The 8,516-nt window shown below is 35.9% G+C and overlaps 1 long non-coding RNA gene across 1 annotated transcript; it reads right to left on the bottom strand.

Annotated features, from left to right (window-relative positions):
- Positions 1 to 6,210: 6,210 nt before the first annotated feature.
- Positions 6,211 to 7,745, bottom strand: LOC139081572 (uncharacterized). Its single transcript, XR_011536693.1, has 2 exons — positions 7,501 to 7,745; positions 6,211 to 6,349 (listed from the first exon to the last, which is right to left on the bottom strand). It is a non-coding gene; the product is annotated as an uncharacterized lncRNA (long non-coding RNA).
- Between the last annotated feature and the right edge of the window lie 771 nt (positions 7,746 to 8,516).

Below are 8,516 nucleotides of genomic sequence, written 5' to 3'. Positions count from 1 at the left end.
ACACAGTTGAGGGACTGCAAAAACAATCCTGGTTCTCTCATTTGCTAGAGTATGCAAATGAGAGCCCCTCTACATAAACCTTAGTTCCATCATCTGTAAAATTGGGATAATAATAGCATATATGGCATAGTATATCCATGAAAAAATACTCATTACAGGGCCCGGCTCAGAATAAGTGTTCAATATATGGAGGTTATTTATTATTTGTTTTGTCGTAGCCGCTAGGTATTATTTCTTCATAAGACACACCACAGGATTTAATATTAGGGGCCAGCCCCTTGGCTGAGTGGTTAAGATCATGTGCTCCACTTTGGCAGCCCAGGGTTTGCCGTTCGGATCCTGAGTGTGGACCTACACACTGCTCATCAGGCCATGCTGTAGTGGCGTCCCACATAGAGGAAATAGAATGACATACAACTAGGATATACAACTATGTACTGGGGCTTTGGGGAGGAAAAGAAAAAAGAAAAAGAAAAGAGGAAGATTGGCAATAGATGTTAGCTCTGGGCCAAACTTCCTCTCCAAAACAAAACAAAATAAACAAAAAAAAAAGGTTACCATCCCTCAGGACAGCAGAGATGGGGATTGGAGCTGAAGTTAAAAAAAAAAGATTTAATATTAATAATAATTACAACCATTAAATGAATGCTTACCTATGTCCTAGGCGCTGTCTTAAAGCATTTTATGTGCATCCATGTAATCCTTTCAGTTACTCTATGAAATAGGTACCATTCATATTTATATTTTGCATATGAGGAAACTGAGGAATGAATGGATAAATGGCTTGCCCATTTTCTCATAACTGGTGAGCAGTGAAGATGAGATAATAACCCAAAACTCAGATTCCAGGCCCCACACTCTCAACTGTCACACGGTGCTGGCTCACTGTCATTAATCTTAATAAGGACAAAAATGAAATTTAAGAAGTAACTAACTTGAAATAGCACTTTTTAGAAGAAAATATAAATATTATGTCTCTCTTAATACCGTCATCATTATCCTTTCAACGCTTTTTTTGGGAGTATTCAATTATTTGGCTAGACTACATTTGCAGGAAAAAAAATCCCAGTAAATACATTTTATTTTTACCATTTGGTTCCTATTGTGATGCAAAGCTGGTTTGGATAGGAAATATGTGACTATTATGTTTTATCAGCAGAAATTTGGAAGCAGCTTGGTGCTAAATCTGCTTATATAAGTCAATTTTTTTCTATATAGAATTTGAACCTTTACAGATTTCTTCTTACTGTGAAGATTATCTTTCCAGAACTATTTTGTATTTTGATTTGTAGGAAATTCTTTAAATCATGCTGGAAAGAAAATGCCTGCTTTGATTTCTGAGGCTTTTTAAAAATTCCTTTTGATGATAGAAACTAGAACCCTGATGGTTTAAATTATATAACTCACCATACATTTGTGGTCAATTTCATGTAATCAACCCATTTTCCTAGTTCTAAGTAAAGTGTATTATTGAAGGCATAATTGTAATAATTTCTTAGTATATGTTCCTGCCATTAGGCTAAGCCGCTAGCCTGTAGAGTCATGCCATGAGGTTAGTATTCAGACCCTCATCTTACAATGAGGAAACTGGGACCCTGAGGATGCAAGGAAACAACCACATTCACACAGCAGCACTGCAACTGGAACACAGGGACAATAACACATCAAAGCCCATCCTCATTTTAATCATTTCCCTGAAGAGGGAAGTCAGAATCATTCAGTTCTGGGGAAATATAAGACATGCAGTAGACACGTGGGAGAAGTAGTGAGTAAGAGAAGAAATACGTTCTCTGGGAATTAGCTTATGCTGATTGATAGGCCTAAAGGAATTCAGATAAGTGCTTGCGATGTTTGGGCAAGTTTCTTTCCTTTGATTTGTTATAGGATGCAACTTTAAATGTCTAAACATGCGGTCAATTCAATGAGGAAAAATCAGTCAACTTGTTTGTTATTGTGTATTCATAAGAAAGACTAAAGGCAGTATGCAAAGAACATTGCGTGGAATCAGATAGACCTGGATTTGAATTGTGGCTTTTTATCTTGAGATAATTCCTAACCTACTTGTGCCTCATTTTCCTCTCCTATAAAATGAGGATAGCATTGCCTACCACTTATGGTTGTGTGGAAGATTAAAAGTCATGCATCCAGTACATGATAATCATTGCTACCATCACTATTAGACAGATTTTTGTATAGACTTTGTGATAATCATACTATAAGAGTTCTGTGTTTTGTTTTCCTGTACATAACATTATGCCACACAGAATCCAATCATCATGATCATCAAGGTAAGTAGATTAAAGTAACTACTTAAAATAGTCTTTGTTAATTTAGTGCCTAAGAAGGCATTCGTGTGAGTGTCCTAGTGTTGCCGTACAGTACCACAGACGAGGGGGCTTAAAAGAACAGACCTTTATTCTCTCCTAGTTCTGGAGGCCAGAAGTCTGAAATGAAGGTGTGGCAGAACCATGCTGCCTCCAGAGACTCTTGTGGAGGATCCTTGCCTGCCCCTTTTGGTTGGCCGATAGATGCATCACTCCAGTCTCTGCCTTCAACGTCACATGGCTATCTTCTTCTACATCTGTGTCCAAATTTCCCTCTTTTTATAAAAACATTAGTCAAATAGGATTAAGAGCCCATTCTACTTTAGTATGACCTCATCTTCACTAACGACATCCGTGTGACTCTATTTCCATATAAGGTCACATTCTCAGGTGCCAGGAGGTAGGACCTCATCATATCATTTTGGGGAACACATTTCAACCTATAACAATACTTAAGGAATGTAAGTAATTTTTAAAAATTGTCACATTAATGGCTCTTTCAATGAATCTAGCATTCTCCCTAGTCATACTGTCCTTGAGTCAAGCTAATACGAAAGCAATCCTTCCTTCCATTCTCACCTAATTCTCACCCCCAGGGTCCCTGGCTTGTCGTTATCACCACTGTGGGCTTCCCTCAGACCTTATATTCTTCCAATCATACCTTGCATCACACATTCCCTGGATGATTCCTTTGTTTGGCATGTACTAGGATATTTTTGCCCAAATTATTTACTTATTTGTAAGAATCACTAACGTAGTTATCATGTTGCGCCATTTGCCAATGTCTGAGTATAGACTATTTATGTAGAGATTTTTATTCATCATCAAAATAATAATTTACAGACCCTCAGGTCATACAAAAATTGACCAGTTTTCCGAAATATATAAGATACTTTAACATACTCCTCTTTATTAGGTTTGGAATTTTTATGCACTCATGTACATACTGTAGGGATATTATTGGTAAAACTAGAGCTCAGTAAGTCACAGTGATGCTACAAAGCAGTGCCTGTGTCTATAAAGTGTTCTGCTGTCCTCTCTTCTTCAGTATCATTTTCTTATTCACTCTTTGTATATGTTGTTCAATAGATGTATATCTATCCACAGCTCCTATTAATTTGTCATATTTATATAACTTTAGTACAGATGAATAATCAGTGCCTCAGATATTTTTTATACCAAAAAAAGTAAATTTAAAAACTAATTCTGGAGTAACTGAAGATTATTGTCTTATGAAAATAAACTAATTAGTGAAAATAATTTCTTCCTTCTAATGTTCAAAGTATATTTTTGGTCTGTCAAGCATTTTTAGTGTCAAGGGAACTATTTTTTTTAATAAATTCATCCAACAAATGTACCAGCACCGTGGCAAGCATTTGAGAGTTACACAGATACATAAATCAGAGCCTTGACTTCAAGGAGATTAGATTCTAAGAGGGGAGAGTAAAATGATACAAACATTTAACAGCTGCTCCCTATAAGGCAGAATGAAACCAACGCTGTATAGAGATACAAGGTGCCATAAATGAGACAGAAGAAGTGGTTGTCTGATTAAGGCAGAGGCTTCAAGTAGGAGGAAACTTTGAAGGTCTTTGCAGGATGAATGGAATTTCTAGAGGGGGGAACACTTCAGGAGGAGGCACTAGCATGAACTCAAGTATTTATAAAATTCATCAAATATCTATGAAATGGATTTTATGGGCAATAATCTTTGCTTAGTGTTGAAGTAGCTACTGACATGAATTAGAAAAAGAACTTACTCTTAATAAATATGTAGTCTTTACAAATATAAACATTAGCTGAAATAATTATAATTGAGGAAAGAATTTTTTAGGGACTGGATTTATACCCAGTTTGGCCAAAAAAAATTGAATTCATCAAATGGTAATGCAATTTCCCACTTCATTTGTCTATCATATTGCTGCCTAGGTAGGATATTTTATAATGAAAATTATTTCGGGCTACAGTAATGCTAAAGAATGGTGATGTATTACCCAAAACACTGTTTGCATTATCTCTATTTATAGTTCAATTTGTTTTCTTAAAGATAGCTCATTGTGGTATGTTTCTTTAACTTCTGTGTTTTTTCTCTTTCTCTTCTTCATTTTTCAAGACTCAGCTAAGCCATTATTCCCCAAACCCACTGTACAGTTCATTTTTCTCTATAAATTGCTTTGTACATAAGTCTGCATTATTTGACATTTCTCACTCTATTTACATATCTGTCCTTAATAGATAGTAATTTTTTGTAGGACATGTATTTAGTTTCATTTGATAAGAATATTTTCAAAAAGTAAAATTATGACTCTCAAACAAATAAAAAATAAACGTATATCAAATATTTTTATTTACTTTATTGGTTAATGAAGGGAACAGTAAAAGTTAAAATTGGTTCAAAGGCGACTCCAAAGAACAGACATACATATAAGCCACTGGGAATTTGAAAATGAATTTGCTAATAGATGCAAAACTAGTCAAGCTCTACAGGATGGAAATTAACTTAACCTCCATGGGTCAAATCTTGTCTCTATGGACAAGAATTATTTTCATTACTATCACAGTTTTTTTTATAACTTACAGAGTTGTAAGACCCAATTCAAGAGAAGGCTCAGACAGCTATGGAATTAGGTAACTTTAGAAGGGTCTAGAAGGCTCTGCTAGAAAATGCTCTGCTTTCTGTTCAAAGGCCACTCATTAATCTTTTTGCCCATTTCAAGGGTTTCAAAGGTCTTTACAATGATACATATATCTTTGTTACACTTGTGTGGTAGACAATTGATAACTTCATTGTTGAATAAATGTATTATGCTTGTTTATTCTCTTTCCTGATCAGGCAATGAGAATTCTACCCAAAGCAACTAGACTGTAGCAAAAAGAGCCTTTGAGCTGGTACAAAAAGAGTTAGAAATCTGGGTTGGAATCCCAGTTCTGTCATTAAGTAGTTATACAATATTGGGCAAGTATTACTTTCTTTGAGCTGTATTCTTTTCGTCTGTAAAGTAAGGATGATAACATGAAGTCTGAAAACTTACTTTGAGAATACAAGATTAAAAATTTGAAAATGTTTCCTAAATTGCAAAGTGCTATCTAAAAGTGAATTGCTGTTTTTATGATATATACTACCAGATTTTCTCTGTGGATATACATTGCTTCTATTTTTCTTTTCTTTTCTTTTCTTTTTTTTTTTTTATTTACTAGTGTACTATTAATTAGATTGCTGTGAGAATGATATCTCTCTGGGAAGAAAAAAATCTAACAAATGCACCTGCATTTAAACCTATTTTTAACTCCATAATAATCTGAGAATAACTATTTGCTCTTTCAGAAGTTTATCCAACCCAAATACCTGAATTAAAGGTTTAGAGATTTATCTTTTTTTTTCTTTTTACAGAAGATTTCATGCTATGAGCAATACATTTAAAGATGTCTAGGTCTCTAGCTCAATGGAATATTTTCCTCTAAATAGGAAGCACAGGGATATGATTTTCGTTCTTTTGAAAATATTTTAGTGAAGAGAATCATTTTCATAGATTTCTTCTTTATGCCAATCACTTTGTTTAAAGAAGGAAATAGGTTTTTGATCTGTGATATACCTGCTGGCTTCTGTGAAATGCTCCATTTTCTCTGCTGTACAGTTTTATTTTTTGACTAGTTAGTAATGTGAAAGGTGTGGACTTGATGATATTTTAAAGATTTTAAATAAAAATTTGAAGGCTCCTGAAGCAGAAGACCCATGCTGTATCTGGATGAGATGAGTTTGAAGTCTTTCATCTCCAACAATCCTTTCTTAGTGAGGGGATGAGTTGGAAAAGGGGAGTTGATGTGAAAAAAAATCAAAGAAGATAAAATAGAAAAAAGTTGGTGAATAACAAGCACTAAACCACTGTTTGATTGGTTCACAAGTTTACTTCCAGGTCATAGTATTTTAATGCTCTGGCTCTCAGGCTTTGCTCCTCTCCTTTGCCCTGTGTATCAACGTCTATATTGTTTCTCATCATGGATTTAAAAAACAGGAGAGCGGAGACCTAAGAAGTGGAAATTTAATTTGGTTGAGAGCAAATGGCATCTTAATATTATTCTGTGATAGTATTGCAATAGAGAGAAGTGGTGAGAAAGAAGTTGGTGAGAGACGTAGCCAATCTCTATTCTTTCCTCAGTGGATTCCAAGTGCATGTGCTCCAAAAGGAAGTCTCAGCTTTCCCCCACATTGGCTTAGCATTTGTAGGCAACTGCCTAAACTGAATCATCCTAGTAGAGTACAGGATAAAAAAAGTGACTCTAATTTCACGTAACACACAATTTTTCCTCTCATCTAAGATTTTTAGTGGATCCTCCAAAAGTCAGTGGGGTAGGTGTGAAGTACCCTCACATACTGAAGTGAAATTCCAGGTCACCTATGAAGGATGTTCAAAGAAATTTTGAAACCAGTTCTGTAAGTCAAAGTCTATCACTCAACACTTGCAATAAAGGAGATGGTATGGAAAGTATTGGAGGTTTGATGAGGCTGTTGAGAGAATCTATTTAGACAGTATAGTAAGGGTACTGTGTGGTTCCCCATTCCTTGGAGAAGGGCAAGTTGGCAGATGAGGGAGATCAAGAGAAGCTTTGACCAGCTAACACTCAGCTAACACTTAGGAAATGTTAACAACATGTACTGCCACATGGAAAAAATATTGCATGTGAACTAAGACATAATATTTGGAGCAAATGTTATTTCAGTATTATGTCTAATCTTTTGCTAAAAAGTAATTAAATTCTTCTTTAGAATTCTTTTTCTAACAACCATGTAGTACAATACTTTTTCAGTAAGTAAAAATCAGTGTATAAATTATCATGAGTACTCAAAACCTATTTGAAGTGTCTGACCAATGATAGAGATTCAGTAAATATTTGTTGATTTATGAATGGATGCTGGATTCTAGATAGAACTGGCAAACTGGTAGGATGTCCCAAGAGAAGCATATTTTCAGGGGATTAAGGAGCATTTCATGAAGGAACGTGTCCTAAGGGAAGAAGGAGCTGAGGATGAAGATATTAACCTTATAATAAAATCAAAATCCTCAGACAAGGATCTTTGAAAGAATGCTAGTTGCTATTAGAGGCCATTCTAGCTATCTTGGACCTATATCTGGGTCCCAGGGAGAGGGAGACTATAAATAAAAATTGAAAGTTTTACCTAGATCTGAAATGCATTTGATGTCCTCTAAAAGAGTACAATACCAAAAAGAATCATTCTTCTTCGTGACACCACTCTCTCATCTCTTCTGTCCTTGCTCTGGGATGACATGGGCCAACATGAAGCTTCAGTAGTCTGAAGGCTCAGAGAGGCGCCCAAGGGAGAGAGACTGGTCCTGCGACAGGTGGACTGATAACAGCCCCGAATGGATGAGCATCCATGCTCCTGGAAACTGTGCATTAGACAGAAAACAGAGTCGTTTCCTTGGTGCCTAGCAGAATCTTCAGAGACACTGGAGTATTCCATTTGAAAGGTGGAATGTTGGGTATGGTCATGGCTTGAAGGATTTCTAGGGACTTGGCAGAGGGCCGAAGATAGCAGAGTGGTGAAAGGACTGGCATAATATGGATACCTAAAGTGGACTTACACATACCCCCATAGAATGCTGAGGAGGGAGTAGAATGCTAGTTACAGAGAATAAGCTCATTTATTAAAGTTAGTCTAATTTTTTTCAACTCTCTTGAAGAAGTCGGGAATCACTGCAGCTGAGTTGACCATATGAGGATTTATTTTAGCCACATGAAGTGAATAAATTAATCATTTGCAAGAGCCATCCTTCTAAAATATTAGCATGGTCAAAATTCCATTCTATTACAATTTCTTGTTCCACAAAAGAGGATTTATAAGGCAATGAAACCCCGAAAATACAGTCTATCTCAGCCTAATATGCCACTGGATAGTTTAAAAAAAAAAGAAAAAGGAAAAGGCTAAAACAAGCACCTGTGGCTCAGCGCCCAAATGTTTTATTTCCCTGAATAAAGCTGTTGGAGATCAACACCTGCATATTTTCCAACACGATCTCATTTTATAATGAGCATTTGGTGAGTATACCGAGGTTCCAGGTGTCATTGTCTTTCCATTCTCTGGCATTCAGAAATGTAGCATTTGCATGACAAATGATTGCACCGGTTTTGGCAGTGAAGGGCCATTCTGTTGTGGGAAGATATGAAGAAAGG

Source organism: Equus przewalskii, unplaced genomic scaffold, assembly GCF_037783145.1.
Source record: "Equus przewalskii isolate Varuska unplaced genomic scaffold, EquPr2 ChrUn-13, whole genome shotgun sequence".
Classification (NCBI taxonomy): Eukaryota; Metazoa; Chordata; class Mammalia; order Perissodactyla; family Equidae; genus Equus; species Equus przewalskii.
Note: the sequence above shows the minus strand (reverse complement) of the source record. Positions and strands in the feature narration are given on the sequence as shown.